The following is an 18672-nucleotide window of genomic DNA, read 5'->3' as shown; positions in this document are numbered from 1 at the left end:
ATGACATGACAGGATTTCATTCTTAGTTACTGTATACAAAGAGTGCATTTGTATTATAAACATGGCATTTGACATAACAATAAAAGATAGACATTCTAACCACACCATTCTGAACTCAGAATGAAACCCTGGTCCATTTAGAAGTCAACAGAACTTGAAGCACTGAACAAAAACCTGGTCCCACTTAAGTCAGGTGTGGTTCTTTTTTAATATACATGGTTTTACTGCTATTATAGAATCATAGAAAATTAGGGTTGGACAGGAACTCAAGAGGTCATCTAATCCAACCCCCTGCACAAAGCAGGACCATCCCCAACTACTTCATTCTAAACAGGGCTTTGTTAAGCCAAGCCTTAAAAATCTCCAAGGACAGAAATTCCACAACTGCTCCAAATAATTTGTTCCAGTGCTTCATCACCTTCCTAGTGAGAAAGTTTTTCCTAATATTCAGCCTACATCTCCCTTGTTGCAACTTGAGACCATTGCTCCTTGTTCTGCCATCACTGAGAATAGTCTAGCTCCATTCTCTTTGGAACCTCCCTTCAGGTAGTTGGGATCAAATACCCTTTGTCTTCTCTTCTCTAAACTAAATAAACCCAGTTCCCAGACTCTCCTTAAGTCATCTGTCCCACCCCATGAACCATTTTCATTGCTTTCTGCTGGACTCTCTCCAACTTGTCCACATCCTTTCTACAGTGGGAAGGTGGGGGCAAAACTGGACACAACACTCCAGATGTGGCCTCACCAGTGCAGAATAATCACTTCCCTCCATTTCCTGGTAATGATCCTACTAATGTAGCCCAGTATGCTGTTAGCCTTCTTGGTAACAAGGGCACGCTGCTAACTCATATTCATCTTATTGCCCATTGAAACCCCCAAGTCCTTTTCTGCAGAGCTGCTACTTAGCCAGTCAGTCCCCAAGCTGTAGCGTGCATGGGATTCTTCTATCCCAAGTTCAGGACTTGCACTTGCCCTTCTTGAACCTCATGAGATTTCCTTTGGTCCAGTCCTCCAATTGGTTTACATCACTCTGAATCCTATTCCTATCCAGTCCATCAACTACTCCCCCCATCCCAGTAGGCGTCATCCCCAAAACTTGCTGAGGGTGCAGTCCATCCCATCTTCCAGACCATTAACGAAGATGGGCCGGGGTGGGGGGCCAGGGAATGGGGGTCCCTACACCTGTCCCTCAGGCACCTGTCTTAGGGCCTTGGAGGGGCAGGTGAGGGAGCTCCAGGAGGAGGTTAGCAGGCTGAGGGGAATCAGGGAGGCGGAGGATAAAATTGACGGTTATTTCCTTTCCTTTGGTGCGTGGCCCTGCAGGGAAGAGCCCCAGGCGGTACCCCCTGCAGCAGAATGGCAGAAGGTCCCCTCCAGAGCCAGGGCTGCTTGTGGTGGCGCAGTACGAGCTTCTCCAGTCCAGCTGGGGAACAGGTATGAGGCCCTGGCAACACTGGAGTAAGAGGAAAGTGAGGAGGAAACCTCTGTTGAGGACGTCACTCCATGCATAGATCGGGCTGAAGGAGGCAAGTTGACCTGGAAGAAGAAACGCTGGGTACTCATCATAGGCAACTCCATCCTGACAGGAACAGAGGGTCCCATCTGTCGCCAGGATCCCATGACACGCGAGGTTTACTGTCTGCCCAGAAAGCAGATTCAGAACGTGACGGAGATGATCCCAGCCCTCACCTGGCCCACTGATTACTACCCATGGTCCTAATCCATGTGGGCACTAATGATGCGGCCGGGAGCAGTCTAGATCACCTGATGAAGGACTACCAAGCCCTGGGGGGCAAGCTAAAGGACACAGGGGCACAAAATACCTAGGTAACAGGCAGGGGCCCAGACAGTCCTGGGATTGGGGGGGGGTAAGGCACATACACCCTCAGGAGCTCTTAAATGCATCTAGACTGATGCTCGTAATATGGGGAACAAGCAGGAGGAACTTACCCTCCTGCTAGCCAGTACAAACCCAGACATAGTGAGGCTCACTGAAACTTGGTGGGATCCAACACATGACTGGGTGGTAAACATCAAGGACTATAGGCTGTATAGACGGGATAGAACAGGGAGGAAAGGTGGGGGTGTGGCACTCTACATTAAAGAGCAATACAACATCCTCAGCAAACAGCACTGGGTCTGAGGTATGGCAGACTGAGGTATTCTGACCCAGAGCACAAGGGGGTCAGGGGGAAAGGGACCTAACGGTGGGAGTCTACTACAGGCCACCTAACCAGAGAATTCTCTGGGCAGCTCGCGGAGGCAGTCAAGTCAAGGGACGTGGTCATCATGGGTGACCTAAATTATCTGGACATCTCCTGGGAAGAGCAGTCAGCCAGGTCTGACCGTTCACATAGGTTCCTAGCTGAATTACAGGACCTCCCGCTAACCCAGCAGGTGCACAGCTCCACCAGGGGAAATGCCGTGTTGGACCTGGTCCTGGCCACAGGTGACGACCTGATGTGGGGACTGCAGGTGCTTGACCACCTGAGCAATAGCAATCATCACCTACTGGAATTCACCATCCAGCACCAAGCACAGGGTGTCAAAGGTCTACAGCAAGGCAGCAGCTCTGGACTTCAGGAGGGTGGATTTCAATGAGGTAAGGAGACTAGTCAGAGAGGCACTGAGGTCCCAGAGGAGAGGGGAGTTGGGAGTCCAAGAAGAATAGTTGTTCCTTAAGGAGATGATCCTCCAAGCCCAAAAAGGGTGACAATCCTACGTGGATCAAAGGGGGAAAGAGCATTCAAAAGCCCCTGTGGCTCACCAAAAGCATCTCAAAAGACAAAAAGGAGGAGTACACCCAATGGAAGGGAGGGACCATCACCAAGGAGGAGTATACCTCCATTGCTCGAGATTGTAGGGGGGCTGTTAGGAAGGCTAAGGCAGAGATGGAACTGGGATTAGCTACCCGGATCAAGGATAACAAGAAGTCCTTTTTTAAATACAAAAGGGGTAAAAAGAAGATACCAAGTAACGTAGGGCCTCTGCAGGACATGCCTGGTAAACTGATGGTAGCACCAGGCGACAAAGCTAATCTCTTTAACAGTTTCTTTTCTTCCATTTTTCTGGGCAGGGGCAGGGGCATCCCCCCCACTGGGAATCTGGACAGACCCAGGACAGGTGCAACCAGGCCCAGGGTTAGTGAGGACCTAGTCAGGGAACTTCTGGAGGGACCAAACATGTTCAAATCAGCAGGTCCCAACGATCTCCACCCCAGAGTGCTGAGGGAATTGGCAGAGGTCATTGCGGAACCCCTGGCACAGCTTTACAAGCATTCGTAGTGCTCTGACAAGGTGCCCGAGCACTGGAAAAAGGGCCAATGTGGTCCACATTTTCAAAAAAGGGAGGAAAGAGGACCCAGGAAACTATAGGCCCGTTGGTCTTACCTCGGTCCTGGGGAAGGTCTTGGAGAGAATTATCCAGGTGCACATCTGCAAGGGACCAGCAGGGGAGATTATGTTTACAGGCAATCAACATGGGTTCATTAGAGGCAGGTCCTGTCAGACCACCCTGGTTGCCTTCTACGACCAGGTCGCAAAAGCCTTGGCCACAGGTGTCACTGTGGATGTAGTCTTTCTAGACTTTAGGAAGGCCTTTAAAACAGTCTCTCACCCAATCCACATTAAAAAAATTAGGCAACTGTAATGTCGATGCCTACACAGACAGATGGGTCACAAATTGGCTGGAGGGCCACACCCAGAGAGTGGTGGTAGATAGGTCATTTTCAACCTGGAGGGAGATGGGCAGTGGAGTCCCCCAGGGCTCGGTCCTCAGGCCCTCACTGTTCAGTATCTTCATCTGCGACTTTAACAAGGTGCTTTTCACCCCCTCATCCAAGTTCGCAGATGACACCAAGATGTGGGGAGAAATGAGCACACTAAAAGAGAGGGGCAGGCTACAACTAGATCTGGACAGGTTACAGAGTTGGGCAGATGAGAACAGGATGGGTTTCAATACTGCCACGTGCAAGGTGATGCACCTGAGGAGGAAAAAAACAGCAGCATATCTACAGGCTGGGGAACACCCTTTTTGTCAGCACAAAGGTAGAAAAGGATCTTGGAGTCACTATTGATTCCCAGAAGAACATGGGCCGGGAGCGTGGGGACGCGGTCAGGAAGGCTAACCACACACTGTCATGCATCCACAAAAATGCATCACGAGCAGGTCCAAGGAGGTGATCCTCCCCCTCTATGCAACACTGGTCAGGCCACAGTTAGAGTACTGTGTCCAGTTCTGGGCGCCACACTTCAGGAGGTATGTAGATAGTATAGAGAGGGTCCAGAGGAGGGCCATACAATCAGGGGGCAGCGGGGTAGGTCCTATGAGAAGAGACTATGGGACCTGAACCTGTTCAGCCTACACAAAAGAAGGCTGAGAGGGGATCTGGTGGCTACCTACAAACTGGCTAAGGGGGACCAGCAGGCATTGGGAGAGTCCCTGTTCCCCCGAGCACTACCAGGAGTTACAAGGAATAATGGCCATAAGCTGACTGAGAGTAGGTTCAGGCTAGATATCAGGAGACGCTACTTCATAGTCAGGGCAGCTAGGAGCTGGAACCAACTTCCTAGGGAAGTGGTGCTCGCCCCTACCCTGTGGATCTTCAAAAGGAGGCTAGACAATCACCTAGCTGGGGTCGTTTGACCCTAGCATTCTTTCCTGCCTATTGCAGGGGGTCAGACTTGATGACCTGCTTAGGTCCCTTCCGACCCTACCAGCTATGAAACTATGATATCGAATAAAACCAGCCCCAGGACTGACCTCTGAGACACTCCGCTTGATACTGGCTGCCAGCTAGACATTGAACCATTGAGTACTACCCACTGAGCCCAACAATCCAGCCAGCTTTCTATTCACCATTCATCCCACCCATATTCCTCAGGTTGCTTGCAAGAATGCTGTGAGAGACCATATCAAAAGCCTTGCTAGAGTCAAAGTACATTATGTACAATGCTTTCCCTGCATCCATAGAGCCAATCATCTCATCAAAGAAGGCACTCAGGTTGGTCAGGTATGACTTGCTGTTAGTGAATCCATGCAGACTGTGCCTCATCATCACCTTCTCCAAGTACTTAGAAATGGATTCTTTGAGGACCTGCTCCATGATTTTTCCAGGGACTGAGTAGGGGTGCACCAATAGAGATTTTTGGGGCTGATACCAATATCTGATTTTTAAGGAGGCATATCAGCTGATACTGATTCGATTTCTGATACAGCACGGACAGCTGCCTCCATCTGGTAAGTCTGTTGTGGTGGAAGGGGAGGGAAGGGGCATGGGGGGCAGATGAACCCTTCCCCTGTGATGAGGGAGGAGGCAAGGACAGGTGCTGCCCAGCCAGGGTGGGACAGGGCAGCTCCCACCACTGCTTGCACTCCGGGAGGGCAGGGGGAGCATGCGCCCCTGGATCTGTATGAGGTGGGTTGGGCAGGCTGCAACTGTGGGCTGGAACTGGGGCTGCACCAGGCTCTTCTTGCCCGGGGCTGGGTTCAGCCCGCGGGCTACAGAGGGGGCTGTAGCTCCCTCCCAGCACAGCCCCAGCTCTTCCCAGTGCATGGCAGCTCAGCCCTGGCTCCAGCCTGCAGCTGCAGCACACCCACCCCAAGCAGATCCAGGGGCACATATCATCCCTCCACCCATACCCTCTCCAGATGCAAGCAGTGGCAGGAGCCACCCTCCCTTTACACCCCGCCACCCCCGGATGAGCATCCCGGCTAGGCAACGCCTGCCCCTGCCCCCTCCCCCCTCACTGAGGTGGAAGGTTAATCTGCCCCCCCGACTTCCCTCTACCATTCCCTTCCACCACAGACTTACCAAAGGCAGCACTCCACACTGCCAGGCTCTGCTCCTCACTGGCTGCATGCATACGTGAGTATTTATTGGCCAAATGAATCAGCCCCATTGGGTCAATTTCTGATACAGCCAATTTTCGTTATAAATCGGTACCAATCTGATATCAAACTGTACCTCTAAGACTGAGGTAAGGCCAACTGGTCTGTAGTTCCCTGGATCCTCCTTCTTCCCTTTCTTAAAGATGGGCACTATGTTTGACCTTTTCAAATAGTCTGGGACCTCCCCTAATTGCCACAAGTTTTCAAAGATAAGGGCCAGCCACGCTGCAATCACATCAGCCAACTCCCTCAGCACCCTCGGATGCATTGCATCTGGCCCCATGGACTTCTACGTGTCCAGCTTTTCTAAATAATTCCTAGCCTGTTCTTTTGTCCCTACTGGCTGCTCACCTCATCCCCAAACTGTGCTGCCTGGTGCAGTAATCTGGGAGCTGACCTTGCCTATGAAGACCTAGGTAAAAAAGGCATTGAGTACTTCAGCCTTTTCCTCATCATCTGTCACTAGGTTGCCTCCCCCATTCAATAGGGACCCTAGTTTCCCTGACCCTTCACATCACTTGCTAGCTGGAACTCCAGTTGTGCTTTGGACTTCCTGACTTCATCCCTGCATGCCCAAGCAATATTCTTATATTCCTCCCAAGCTGTTTGTCCAAGTTTCCACTCCTTTTTGTGTTTAAGCTCACTGAAAAGCTTTCTGCTTAGCCAAGTTGATCGCCAAGTTGAAAAAAAAAGTCTACTGTGATGGAATAACCAAGGTATGTTTTCTCATCAAACACACCTAGGTAATAAAAAAAAAAAAAAAAAAAAAAAGTTACAAAAGCTGGTATCTGACAAGTACTGCTCTTCAGTCATTCTAGGTAATGAAAAGTGTCAAGCTGATATAACCCAGTAGGCAGCTTATTCTGTATGGACTTTTTAATGAAAGTACATAGTTTCAAAGTTTAAAATATTTTACAATATGTAATAATTTTGTAACAAGAACTGCAAATTATAAATCAAATGATTAACACGGGTTTTAGTCTCAACTCCAGACATTCATTTAATAGTCATCTCTTATTAAAACATATAATAAATTACTATTAAATGAATGTCTGGAGTTGAGACAAAAACCGTCAGTGTTAATAAATGACAATACGTGAAATTCAAGAAAAATGCATCAACTCTGATTTCTCTTCAAACATCATAAATGGAAAAACAAAACATATCACCACCACTGCCATTTCTGTATTAAAAAGTTTCTTTTTATTCAAGAGATCTACCAGCCGGCTTCTAATATCATTTTTAATAGTTACCCATATCCATAAGTCAGGTAATTAGGAGCCCAAGGGAAGTAGAAACTAAAAAGTTTTCCTTCTTCATTAACTGCCTGTATTTATTCTCTGAAAAACAGATGTCTCTACATCGAGTCCATTCATGGATAAGACCGGAACAAGAATACACGTGCTTGTCATATGGTCTCCAAATCCCCATTCAACAACCTGAGAAAGTACCCTGCCTAAGACACTGGCAGCCCTTGTTTCAGAGTGATGATTAGTTGAACAAATACAGAAGAAAATACGTACTCTGTACATGTTATATTTTTCATATATAAACATTTCTGTTTTATTTCTAAATAAAATTGTATGAAAGAGTACCACAGAGACAGCAGTCTATTTCTGGACATGCTAGTTATCTTTTGGTAATATCCCATTATCTTCATGTATCCTTGGAAAACCTGAGGAATATCTATTATTTTCCCCATAAGTTAGTCATTACATTCTGGGGAAAAACAACAATTCAATCATGTATGAATTCATGTCTCAAAGAATAAGTCATTTAATTGCCTTTCATTTGTAGAATTAGACAAATTACATCTTCTAGGAATGCTTTTCATTTGTTAAACTAAGAAAGAAATCTTCTATCAAAGCTCTCCCAGGATATGCTGATACAGTCAAAAGACTCTGATTAACATGTTCTCTCAATTTTACTTTTTATTTGTATTATAGCAGTGTCTGAAAATCCCAGCCAGCATCAAGGCTCACTATGCTAGGTGCCAAAACACTTAATAGAAGTCCCTAACAACCTGAACAACTCACATGCTAAATTGATAAAACAAAAGGTGGGTGAAAAGGACTGGACAGAAACAGGAAAAAAAACTGTAACATTTCAATTAGCAAAAAACCAAAAACCATAGGAAACAGGCGCTGATTAATTAAAAATCCTTAAATAGGTTAAAGGGCAGGCTAGGTAATCTGTGGAAGAGATTTATGGTCTTAGGCTGTCTTAAAAGAGTACTTAACTCAGATAATCATGTTAGCTGACAGGCTATTGAACTGAATAGTACTCTAGAAGCACCACTTTGCTTGTATTACTCAGTGACACAGACTATGCTATTTTAACACTGGATCTAGCATTCAGATAATAAAAATTTTTTTTTTCCAGGGAATTTTATCCGCACTGTAAAACTGAGAATTATCTGTATACAACATAGTCAAGAAGAACTTTGTATTTTGCCTTTAAAGATGAAGGCTTGATTTGCACATGCAAGTATGGAAGAGTCACTTCCTCCGACTTGCCTATGATATTCCTATTAATCTCTAGGGTGCTACTGGGTTTTTTCCTTTTGCACCAGCAATACACTGTTAACTTAGACTTGGTTTGCAATTTACAAGTCTTCTGCAGTACTACCAGTCATTCTTGTTAATGCATTTAACCATTCCTTCTTAAATGTAGTACTTTGCACTTGTCCTTATCGAATTTCACGCTCTCTCTTTTAGACTATTCTTCCAATTTATCAAGGTCAGTTTGAATCCTAATCCTGTCATCTGAAGAGATGTTTCCATTGGTCCAGGTGAAGTATCTAGGCTGATGCTTCCTGAGCCCACTCAGAGGGCACAGCAGTGCAGCTACACAAGGACCTGAGAATAAGTCTGAGGTGTGGAATGCAGCAGAGATGGAGAGAATCAAGGGGATCATGGGCACATGGTGCTTTAGAAACAGGTCCTGAACATGACATACACAATACAAAATAAATTGTCAACTGAAGCTAAATCTTTAAGGAAAAAGAAGCTGCTGCTCTATGCAAAAATACTGCTTTCAGTGTTACAGAAGCGTATTTATACAATACAGCCACTATATAGTTGTACATGATATAGGTCTTGAATGAGCAGCAACCAAATGCCAGAGATGCAAAAAGAAATGAATTGTGGGAGTGAGGTGGCATAGCCTTTTAAGAGTTTGGGAAATGAACTAACAGTTGCCAGGGCTGATTCATCTTAGAATATAACCTCTGATTTGACCCCATACTAATACTAGTCTACTGCTTACTTTCAGAATCAGACTTCTGCTCAGTGAAAAACAGTAATCCCCACAAGAATGCACTTACTAATCGACCAGCTTATCTTGAAACAGCTACACCAAAATAAAAGGTGAAAGTGTAAAGAAAAAAGGAACCTTATGCAACTTTTCATCATGGCAGGTATAGGTGTGACAGCTGGTACCAGATGCGTCACTCAACTTATCCAAAAGAAGTTGTTACAGGCAGGAAACAACATTGAAATCTAGAAATGAAAAAACCTAATTACATAAGGCAGTTACAAAAGCATACTGGTTGTACTTTCACCTAATTTGTTCCGTCAGATTTCCAAAGTTACTATATACAAACTAGGCAATTGCCTGTCCAGAACGGGGGGGGGGGGGGGGGGGCGGCACAGAGCCCCATGTCCCACCCCACCATTCAGGCCCACTCTCCCATTACCTCCTGCTGCTTGGGATTCAGGCCCACTCCTCCCCCCATGCTGGGCCAGGGCCTGCTCCCCACCTTCCGCTTGGGGTCTAGGACTGCTCTTCCATTCCGCACCATGGCAGTAGGGGGAGGACAAGAGCGTGCACAGGCCTGCTCCTTCCTTCCCCACCACCACAGCTGGCCCTGCAAGTGGCAATGACAGAAGGTGGAGAAGGGCAAGCTGAGGCCAGTGCCAGTGTCCTTGCCCTGCCACAGCATCACAACCCCACTCCCCTCCCCTGCACCGCCACTGTTACCTCCAAGGAGCAAGGGGGGTGGGGGGCAGAAGTCCAGCTCTGGTGGCCTCACCCCCCCCATTCCCACCTACAGGGAGCAGCGCGGGGGAGCGAGGCCAGTGCTGCACCCTGCCTGTTCTGCCCTCTCCGTTGCCACCACCTCCAGGGAGCAAGGCAGAGGGGTGAGGCCTCCCTATCGCTCCATCCCCAGTATCCCCACCATCATGGCAGCAGACTGCCACCTGTTCGAATGCTTCTTCATGCTGTGACTGGCTATTTGTCAGCCAAGCAGAGCACAAATAAAGCATTACACAGACTTAGGCTTTTATAATACTAGAATTATATAATGGCCGAAATTGAATACTCAAGACTTTTTTTCCCCTGTAACAAAGAAATTTACTACCAAGATAAGGAAATTATTAAAAATTCCATACGGTCAGTTTGCTTGACTCAATATATTGCCAGATGTAACACATATGGGATACAAATTAGAGTGCGAACCAAGAAAAAGGGACTAAGGCAGGCATAATACAGCCCATGGGGCCCCTAAAAAACTTAGAAAATTGTTATCTGCTCATGGCTGCCTGTCTAAACTGATGAGATGCCAGCAGCAGCAGGACCCAGGAGGAGCCACCAGCAGGACTCAGGAGCAGTAAGATCCACTGGCAGCAGCAGCTGCAAGGCCCTCCTAGCCCCACCCTATTCCTATGGTTTCCAGCTGGCTCCTACTGTGTTCTGCAGTCCTGGCCATGCAGCTGGGAACCGTGTTCTGCTGGAGTGGCAGATGGATGGGCAGGGGGGAAGGGCGGGAAGAAGCAGTGGTGGTGGGCAGGAAAGTATGGAAATAGTGGTGACAGCAGCAGCAGGTCAGGGAGGAGTGGCAGCAAGGGGGCAGGAATGCAGAACCAGTGCCAGTGCCCCAGGGCCAGCAGAGGCATACCCACACACACCCCACATAGGCATACCCACATGCTCCCCCACCCCATACCCGCCAACACACCCCCTAAACACCATAGCTACCCACACCCCCCACAAACCCCACACACCTATACCCTCCCCCACACACACACCTACACACACCCACAGCACCCCACAAACCTATACCTTCCCAAACCCCACCCCCACAATATACAAAAGTAAGATTTCATTTTAAGCTATTATACAATTACCTTTATGTAGACTAAACAAAAGCATGTAAAATCAGGACTAACTTTTTTTTTTAAAATCAAAAGTGTATGTTGTAGTAGACGTTTGATTTTTAGAATACAATTTGATTTCTTTTGCCAGTTCCAAGATGGCAACCCCATTTGTTGAAAGAAGTCCTTCCAGGAACAAGAGGAGGGACTTTCAGTAGCAAAAGTCAGGAGTTAGGGGGGCAGGACTTTCAATATGATGACCAATATGGTTAGGGGGCAGGGCATCAAGGGGCAGAGCTACCCATGCAGCTCTTTGACAGCTCGCCAAAACTTGTTAAGCAGCCCTTCAGCCAAAATAATTGCCTGCTCCTGGGCTAAGGGAATCTTGGTTTCCAACTAATTCTCCAGAGGGAGGTTTAAAAATCAGGCAGAAAGTGATGCATTTCAAGAAAAAAAAATGGTACAACTACTATATTTACTGGAATCCAAGACATTTTTTTTTCCCTTCTAATTAACAGCAAGGTGGAGGAAAGCCTTGTCTTGGATTTGAGTACTAACTGGAGCAGGAGGCTACTGTAGCTCCAAGCCTAGGGCAAAACTGGGGCCAAGCTGCCATCTGCCCCAGCACAGGGTGGCTCATGCTGCAGGGAAATCACAGGGAAAACCATACAGTAAATGCAGAACACCTGGGGAAGACTGCATAGCCTGGGGGGTGAAGTGGGCAGGCAAGGGGAACCACCCATAGTGTGTGGCTTAGGGAAAGAACAGGGAAGACCACACGGGCTGTCCTCACCAACACTTTACCCAGACCCTGCCCTGCCCACCCACTGTGTCTGCCACTGTGTCTGCCTGCCTGGGCCAAGCCTGGGGCTGCAACTGCTGCCACTGACTACCCTGGAATGAGGCCCTTCTGTAAGGGCCACAGAACATAAGGTCAAGTGGCCAGGGGATGGGGGATGGGGGGGCGGGAAACAGGCATAGGCACAGAGGGGGTAGAGAGTAGGAATCAAGCCACCTGCCCCTCTACCAGTGTTTTTTCTCTGCCTCAGCAGTATGGAGGGAAGAATGAAGATAGCCCCCAATAATGAGATTCTTTATATGGAAAATTACAATAGAATCTACTTATGGGAAGGGGAGGGTTATCTTAAAAATCCAAGTAGTCTTGGACTTGTGTAGTAAATACAATTTAAAACCACATCAATCCAAGCAATCTAACTGAAAAAACACTCATCTATGCTTACAAAATATGTCACTGATCTTTTGGTTTGTTTTGTTTTCATCTTGTTCAGGAAAAAATGGACAGTGTTACTTCATCCCAGTTATATCACTAAAGACTTATAATAAGAGCCACAAACAGGTATAGTTGTGTCCCTTGCTCATCCTGAGAAAATACTATAGTAGTTCGGAAAAAAAAAAAAATTACAAAAAAGATAAAATAAAAAACAAACCACAAAAAACTCCAAAAAGGGAAGCAACACACACCACCACCACCACCATATATGAACATATTTTTGGACAGCACCAACTGATTCCACTGGAGCTACACCAATTTACTTCAGCTGAGAATAGGGCCCACCAAATTTATCATCTGCATCACTCTCAAACCTCAAAAAAATTTCTGCTGCCTGTTTGAAAAACATCCTGTCAGGTGCAAAACTCAATACTGAAGTCATTATGTTGTCACAAAGCTGATAACAGTAAATAGTCCTTTTGGTAACACATTTCACTTTGGGAACTAGCATGAACAAAGCCATGCTGACAAAACGAGTTTCTGCTGGTGTAAACTGCATTTACATAAGGGCTTTTAAGAACTAAGTCACCACTTTCTTACTCTTAGTATAAGAGTTTCTACAAGTGCAAAGTGAACAAGAAACACTACCATTCTGGTGTGGTAGAGTACTGCACCCTCTATACTGTGGGGTAAGTAACTACATAGATACAGAAAAAAAATGGAGTAAATTGGGGCAAAGATATGTGAAGACCTTTATACCATCAGTAGATGTTAGGCAACCACAAATATTAAGAAAATAAGAATCATTTTAAAAAGACACACTTCCAAAAGTTTCATTTAAATTTATGTACACTTTTTTCTTTTTTCTTACATTTAAGTACATGTCAGATGTAGGCATGCAAAATAAAATAGGTAACATTAAACCCAACTACAAAAATGCAAGGCTATGCTGTCCCACAATATGCCCCATTGTAATACATAATAACAGTGCTCGTGCTTCCTTCTTGATCACAAACAAAGTCATGAAAGACCAGAAGTCTGGAAAACATTAATGTAATAGTCTCATATTCAATTTACTGCCTTACTCTCAGACAATCAAATTTTTTATTTAGAAGGTTGTATTTCATTGAAGAAATATTTCTAAGGAAAACTTCATAGCAGTAATCATATGTTGACCTTACTTCAATAAACATCTATGTTTTATTTACTCTTAAACTCTACAACCTGAACCTATATATTCAGCAACTGCAGACTGTTCAGAAGGGTGCGGGTTTGGTTGTAAATTATGGATAATGATCAGACTTGTAGAATTTTCAGACATCTGTAGAAATAAATCTTTCCTACCAAAGTATTTCAGCTTATGATCTACTTGTTCTAAGTATTCATTATTCCTGCTATATCACTGGTTACACAACTCACTCAGCTTTCTCTGAATAGATGACCCAAGATTTCAAGATCGCCAAACCCAAAGTTCATGTCATATTGGCAAACAGATAGATTCCTGAATATTCATTACATTTTAAGATCCAGTAAATCTTTTGACTAAAACTTTTTTTTTATGAATATTCAGAAAAAAGTAGATAAGAAGAGGCTTTAAACACAGGTTTCATTTGCAAACAGTATCTAAAGTTTTGTGGGGAGGGAAGGTTGATGGGGGTGAAAAGGAGGCATGTTAACACTACAGCTGGGTTTTTTTAAAACAAAAGCATCCAAGAAAATGAACAAGCCTTGTGACACAGAAACTTAAAATGTAAAGTTTGTCTCTAAAAGTTCTCATTTATAGGGATTTCCTTTTTTCCTTTTAAATTACAGCACTTCATTCTAGTCTATTTCAGCTGGAATCCACTAGTTGAGGTGTCAGACACTACTTATTTGATTCCTAAAAAGTACTTTTTACCAAGATGTTTCCTAAAGAGAGAGAGAAATTGGTATTATTCTGATCTTTGGTGGGAAAGGAATGGTTCTAATATTAGGAATACTTATTATTAGTCAAACTGGTTTTTACAGAACTCCAGTTATAAAATTCACATGGACAACTACATTGAGTTAAGCCCAATAAGTTGTCACTAGGATGCTTTAAAACTTAGCCCCCTAAAAAAAAAAAAATGGAGTCTGGCATTTTGAGGTGGGTTAGGGACTGTGGAACAGACTACTGCTGTCATGGGTCTGAAGCTCACAGTAAGGTTCAAAGGCTTTTGAGTTGCTCATCGGCAGAGTGAGTAACAGGAGCAGGCCCCTCACCCAGTGTTTTGGCACTGCTCCTCTACCATCCACATCTCCCAGGCAGTCCCATCAGCACAGGGAAAGACAAAAGTAACATCTCAGTGAGGAAACTCCAGGAGGCAGGAGATGGGCTCTGGTCTGAGAGACTTCCCATGGGAAGAATCCCAGGTCCCCAAATAAATCAGTCAGCTCCGTGCAGATGCCGGGTCTTGAAAACGAGTCAAGCGGGGGGCCGTTGGGAAACCGGAGAGCCCCTGCGCTGAGCAGAAGCGGCTTCAGCCGGAATAACAAAACCCGTCTGGAGGAAACAGCGAGATCTCCGCGTGGCCGTTTGGGGGCCCCAGGGCAGTCATCCCTCTCTCCGCGCCCGACTCGGGCTTCCCTTACCTGCGCCCCCGCCCCGCGGCCGCTCCGCCGGCAACACGCTCTGCCATTCACCCGCCGGGCGCGGGGCGGCGTCTCCGTAGCAACGGGAAATCCGCTTTGTGACGCGTTCGCGCGAGGCCACTCCCCCCGCGTGCAGCCAGACGCCCCGCTCGTACTGCGGCGGCGCGGCTCGGCCCGGCCTCCCGCTTCCCCGCGCCTCTCTCCGGCTCCAGTGACTGAGAGAACCGCGCCGATTTCGGGACCTGAAGAGCGAGGCAATGGCTCGATGAGCACACCGCAAAACCCTTCCACGAGCTCTGCTCTCCCTGCCGGTTTAGATGAAGAGGGGCTCTCCCCTGTTGGAAAGTTCTCTCTGTGTTCAGACTTTAGAAAATGTGTCTTGGTATTCCCACCCCCTCCCCACCAGTGTTGCAACGTTCCCCAAACTATCAAACGTGGGAGCAGGGCTGGACACAGCCATGGGCGAACCGGGGGCCCAGACAGAAAGGGGGGCCGAAAATGATAATATTTATTATCAGCATAATCGCTGAGGAAGGGCGGCCACATACTAAAAGTTCACCGGGAGCCACCAGAAGTCTAGGTGCGTGCGTGCTGCTTGGGAGGTAGGTTGGCTGCCCAAGTCACCTTCAGTTGGCCATAAACTATTAGAGCTACAGGGTAAGAATGCCTGGTGTAACCACCAGCTTTATTTGCTGTTCAGGAAACTATCTGGGTTTCACTGTCCTGCCCAACTTGGCACATGCTGATCCTGGAGTGGAAATACTTCTTTTATTAGTCTCCAAAGGCGGCGGCGGCGGCGGCGGCGGCGGCGGCGGCGGCAACCCACACAGAAGAAAGAGCAAAAATCCCACCCACTAATTTAGTTTTCCCTCAAAACAGTGGAAAAAAGTCCTGCACAAACCTCTAATAAATGGGGAAGAAGTCTGGAGAATAATTATAACCATCCCCCCTTTCCCCAAGGTTGTAAGCAAGCATTAAAAAGCAAAAACTTAACTTTAAACTTTAAAAAAAAAAAATCACTAAAACACACCACTCTCCTAATACCCCCACAATTCAGCTGAATGGTATCATTACTACAGTACATACTTGGTTATCTGATCTTGTGAATCATGGGCATTTATATTCCTAGCACAGCTAATATTACACTACCCTTGAAAGGCTTTCATGCAACCCCCAGGATGTTGCAGCAACTTGATTGAGAATCACTAATAGAAACTTCATCCCCAGCATGGGCAGGTGCAGGATTTATTACCAAGAGTCAGTGGACAGTGCTAGTAACACCTGCACCCACAACTGCTACCCAAAGCCCAGCTGCTCCAGTAACCTATATAATCCAAGGCTATCCAGTACCACCTGGCTTCACGGAATAGTGTAAGACCCCCTACCCAATGGATAAATAATCTGTTCCACATATGCAGTCTCACCCTGTTGTATAGTGATTAGAGACCACCTAAGTGCCCCACTGCTGACTTTATAAGGAGACTGCATTCCACTTACCATCAATTTCAAAGCTTCTGAAGTGGCCCTGATATTACTAGAGTCTGTCTATTTCAAGCCTGTTACTACAAACAAAAGATGCTCTGCTCTAAGAAACAAGGTAAGGAGCCTTAAAAAGGTGCAAAACACTTACTGCAGCTGTCTTGTAGTTAATAAGTACTGTTTATACTGAGTTTGGATAAGTGCATGCTCCAAGCAGATCAACTTCTTTCTAGTCCCAAATCTCTGCACTTAAAATGGGAGTACACTGTACTTCTTGTACAACATTACTAAGATCCACCAATGCCGTATTTTAAAAGGTTTTCTTCACTGAGTTAGAACTTTTTTTTTTTTTTTTTTTTTTTTAAACTGAAGCATTACATTTTGTATACTTTGATGAATAAGCCCTGCTACTACTACCACCACCCTTACAACAAACACACCCTTTTTCAATCATAGAGATCCAAACATTGTACAAAGAAAGCCAGCATCATTAAAATGGAGCTACAGAAAGGTGAACTAACTTGCCCAAAGTCATTCAGCAGATCAGGGCCAAAGCAGAAAAAGAACCCAGCCCTTGTAAGTTTGTCTTCTGCTCTGCCCATTCTGCCACTGCTTCATGAATAAGTCTTATTCATTGCTGATTAGCTGGGTGCATGGATTTATCAAGTGTAGCCAACTCATCCCCCTTAACTTTCTCATAGAAATATATAGTTATCCAAACACTTTGAAGTATAAAACAAAACAGCATCTACAAGTACCTCTGAAGCATAAAATTAGTAACATTGGGTAAGACAGTCAAGCATAGTTGGTAGTAGTTGGTAGGGTAGGGTCAGAAGGAATCTGATCATCAAGTCTGACCCCCTGCCATGGTGTCTATCCAGCCTCCTTTTGAAGACCCCCAGGGTAGGAGCCAGCACCACTTCCCTTGGAAGTTGGTTCCAGATCCTAGCCACCCTGACAGGGAAGTAGCACTTCCTGATATCTAGCCTGAATCTACTCTCCATCAACTTATGGTCATTATTCCTTGTTACTCCCAGTAGTGCTCGGGGGAACAGGGACTCTCCCATTGCCTGCTGGTCTCCCTTGGTCAGTTTCTGGCCACCAGATCCCCTCTCAGCCTCCTCTTGTGGAGGCTGAACAGGTTCAGGTCCCGTAGCCTCTCCTCGTAGGGCCTGCCCTGCTGCCCCTGGATCATATTAGTGGCTCTCCTCTGGACCCTCTCAATGCTGGCCACATCCCTCTGAAGTGTGGCACCCAGAATTGGATGCAGTACTCCAACTGCAGCCTGACCAATGTTGCATAGAGGGGGAGGATCACCTCTTTGGACCCACTCGTGATGCAGCTGTGGATGCATGACAAGGTGCAGTTAGTCTTCCTGACTGCATCCCCACGTTAGCAGCCCATGTTCCTCTTGGAGTCTATAATGACTCCAAGATCCTTTTCTGCCTCTGTGCAGACAAGAAGGGAGTTCCCTAGCCTGTAGATATGCTGCTGGTTTTTTCTTCCTTATCAGTATTGAATCCCATTTTATCCTCATTCACCCACCCCTGTAACCTGTCCAGATCCAATTGCACCCTGTCCCTCCCTTCTAGCATGCCCACTTCTCCCCACATCTTAGTGTCATCTGCGAATTTGAACAAGGTGTTTTTCACCCCCTTGTCCAAGTCACTGATGAAGATGTTGACCAAGCCCTGGGGGACCCCGCTGCCCACATCCCTCCAGGTCAAAAATGACCCAATCCACCACCACTCTCTGGGTGCGGTCCTCCAGCCAATTGATGACTCATCCAACTGTGTAGGCATTGACCCCACAGTCACCTAAATTTTTTAATGAGGATGGGATGAGAGACAATGTCAAAGCCTTCCTGAAGTCCAGAAAGGCCACATCCACAGCAACACCTGCAGCCAAGGCTTTTGTGACCTGGTCATAGAAGGCCACCAGGTTGTTCTGACAGGACCTGCCTCTACTGAACCCATGTTGGTTGCCCCTAAGCATAATCTCCCCTGCTGGTCCCTTGCAGATGTGCACCTGGATAATTTTCTCCAAGAGCTTCCCCAGGACTGAGGTAAGACTAATAGGCCTATAATTTCTTGGGTCCTCCTTCCTCCCTTTTTTGAAAATGGGGACCACATTGGCCCTTTTTCAGTCCTCTGGCACCACACCAGAGCACCATGAGTGCTCATAAAGCTGTGCCAGGAGTCCCACAATGACCTCTGCTAATTCCCTCAGCACTCTGGGGTGGAGATTGTCAGGACCTGCTGATCTGAACATGATTTGAAGCAGGACCTCCTGATTTGAAGCAACTCCAGAAAAATTATCATCTAAACTTTGGAAGGCTTTGAGGAGCTCGTTCCAGTTACCTACAGG

General features: G+C 46.4%; 1 protein-coding gene across 7 annotated transcripts in view; it reads right to left on the bottom strand.

Moving 5' to 3' along the window:
- ACSL3 (acyl-CoA synthetase long chain family member 3) overlaps positions 1-18672 on the bottom strand; it is a 128778-nt gene that overhangs the window by 89554 nt on the left and 20552 nt on the right. For 2 of the 7 annotated variants that reach the window (XM_090051797.1, XM_090051790.1), the window contains exon 2: positions 9283-9389. The exons of 2 other annotated variants lie outside the window; for them this stretch is intronic. The gene's annotated coding sequence lies outside the window, so the exon portion shown is untranslated. Of the gene's footprint in view, positions 1-3389; positions 3435-9282; positions 9390-14826; positions 14847-18672 lie in introns of those variants that run through there. 3 more of the 7 variants (XM_090051794.1, XM_090051791.1, XM_090051795.1) reach the window with 3 other exon arrangements.

This window comes from Crocodylus siamensis, chromosome 6 (genome assembly GCF_052110815.1).
Source record: "Crocodylus siamensis isolate JL-2025a chromosome 6, ASM5211081v1, whole genome shotgun sequence".
Lineage (NCBI taxonomy): Eukaryota > Metazoa > Chordata > Crocodylia > Crocodylidae > Crocodylus > Crocodylus siamensis.
This window is presented reverse-complemented; position numbering and strand designations above follow the sequence as displayed.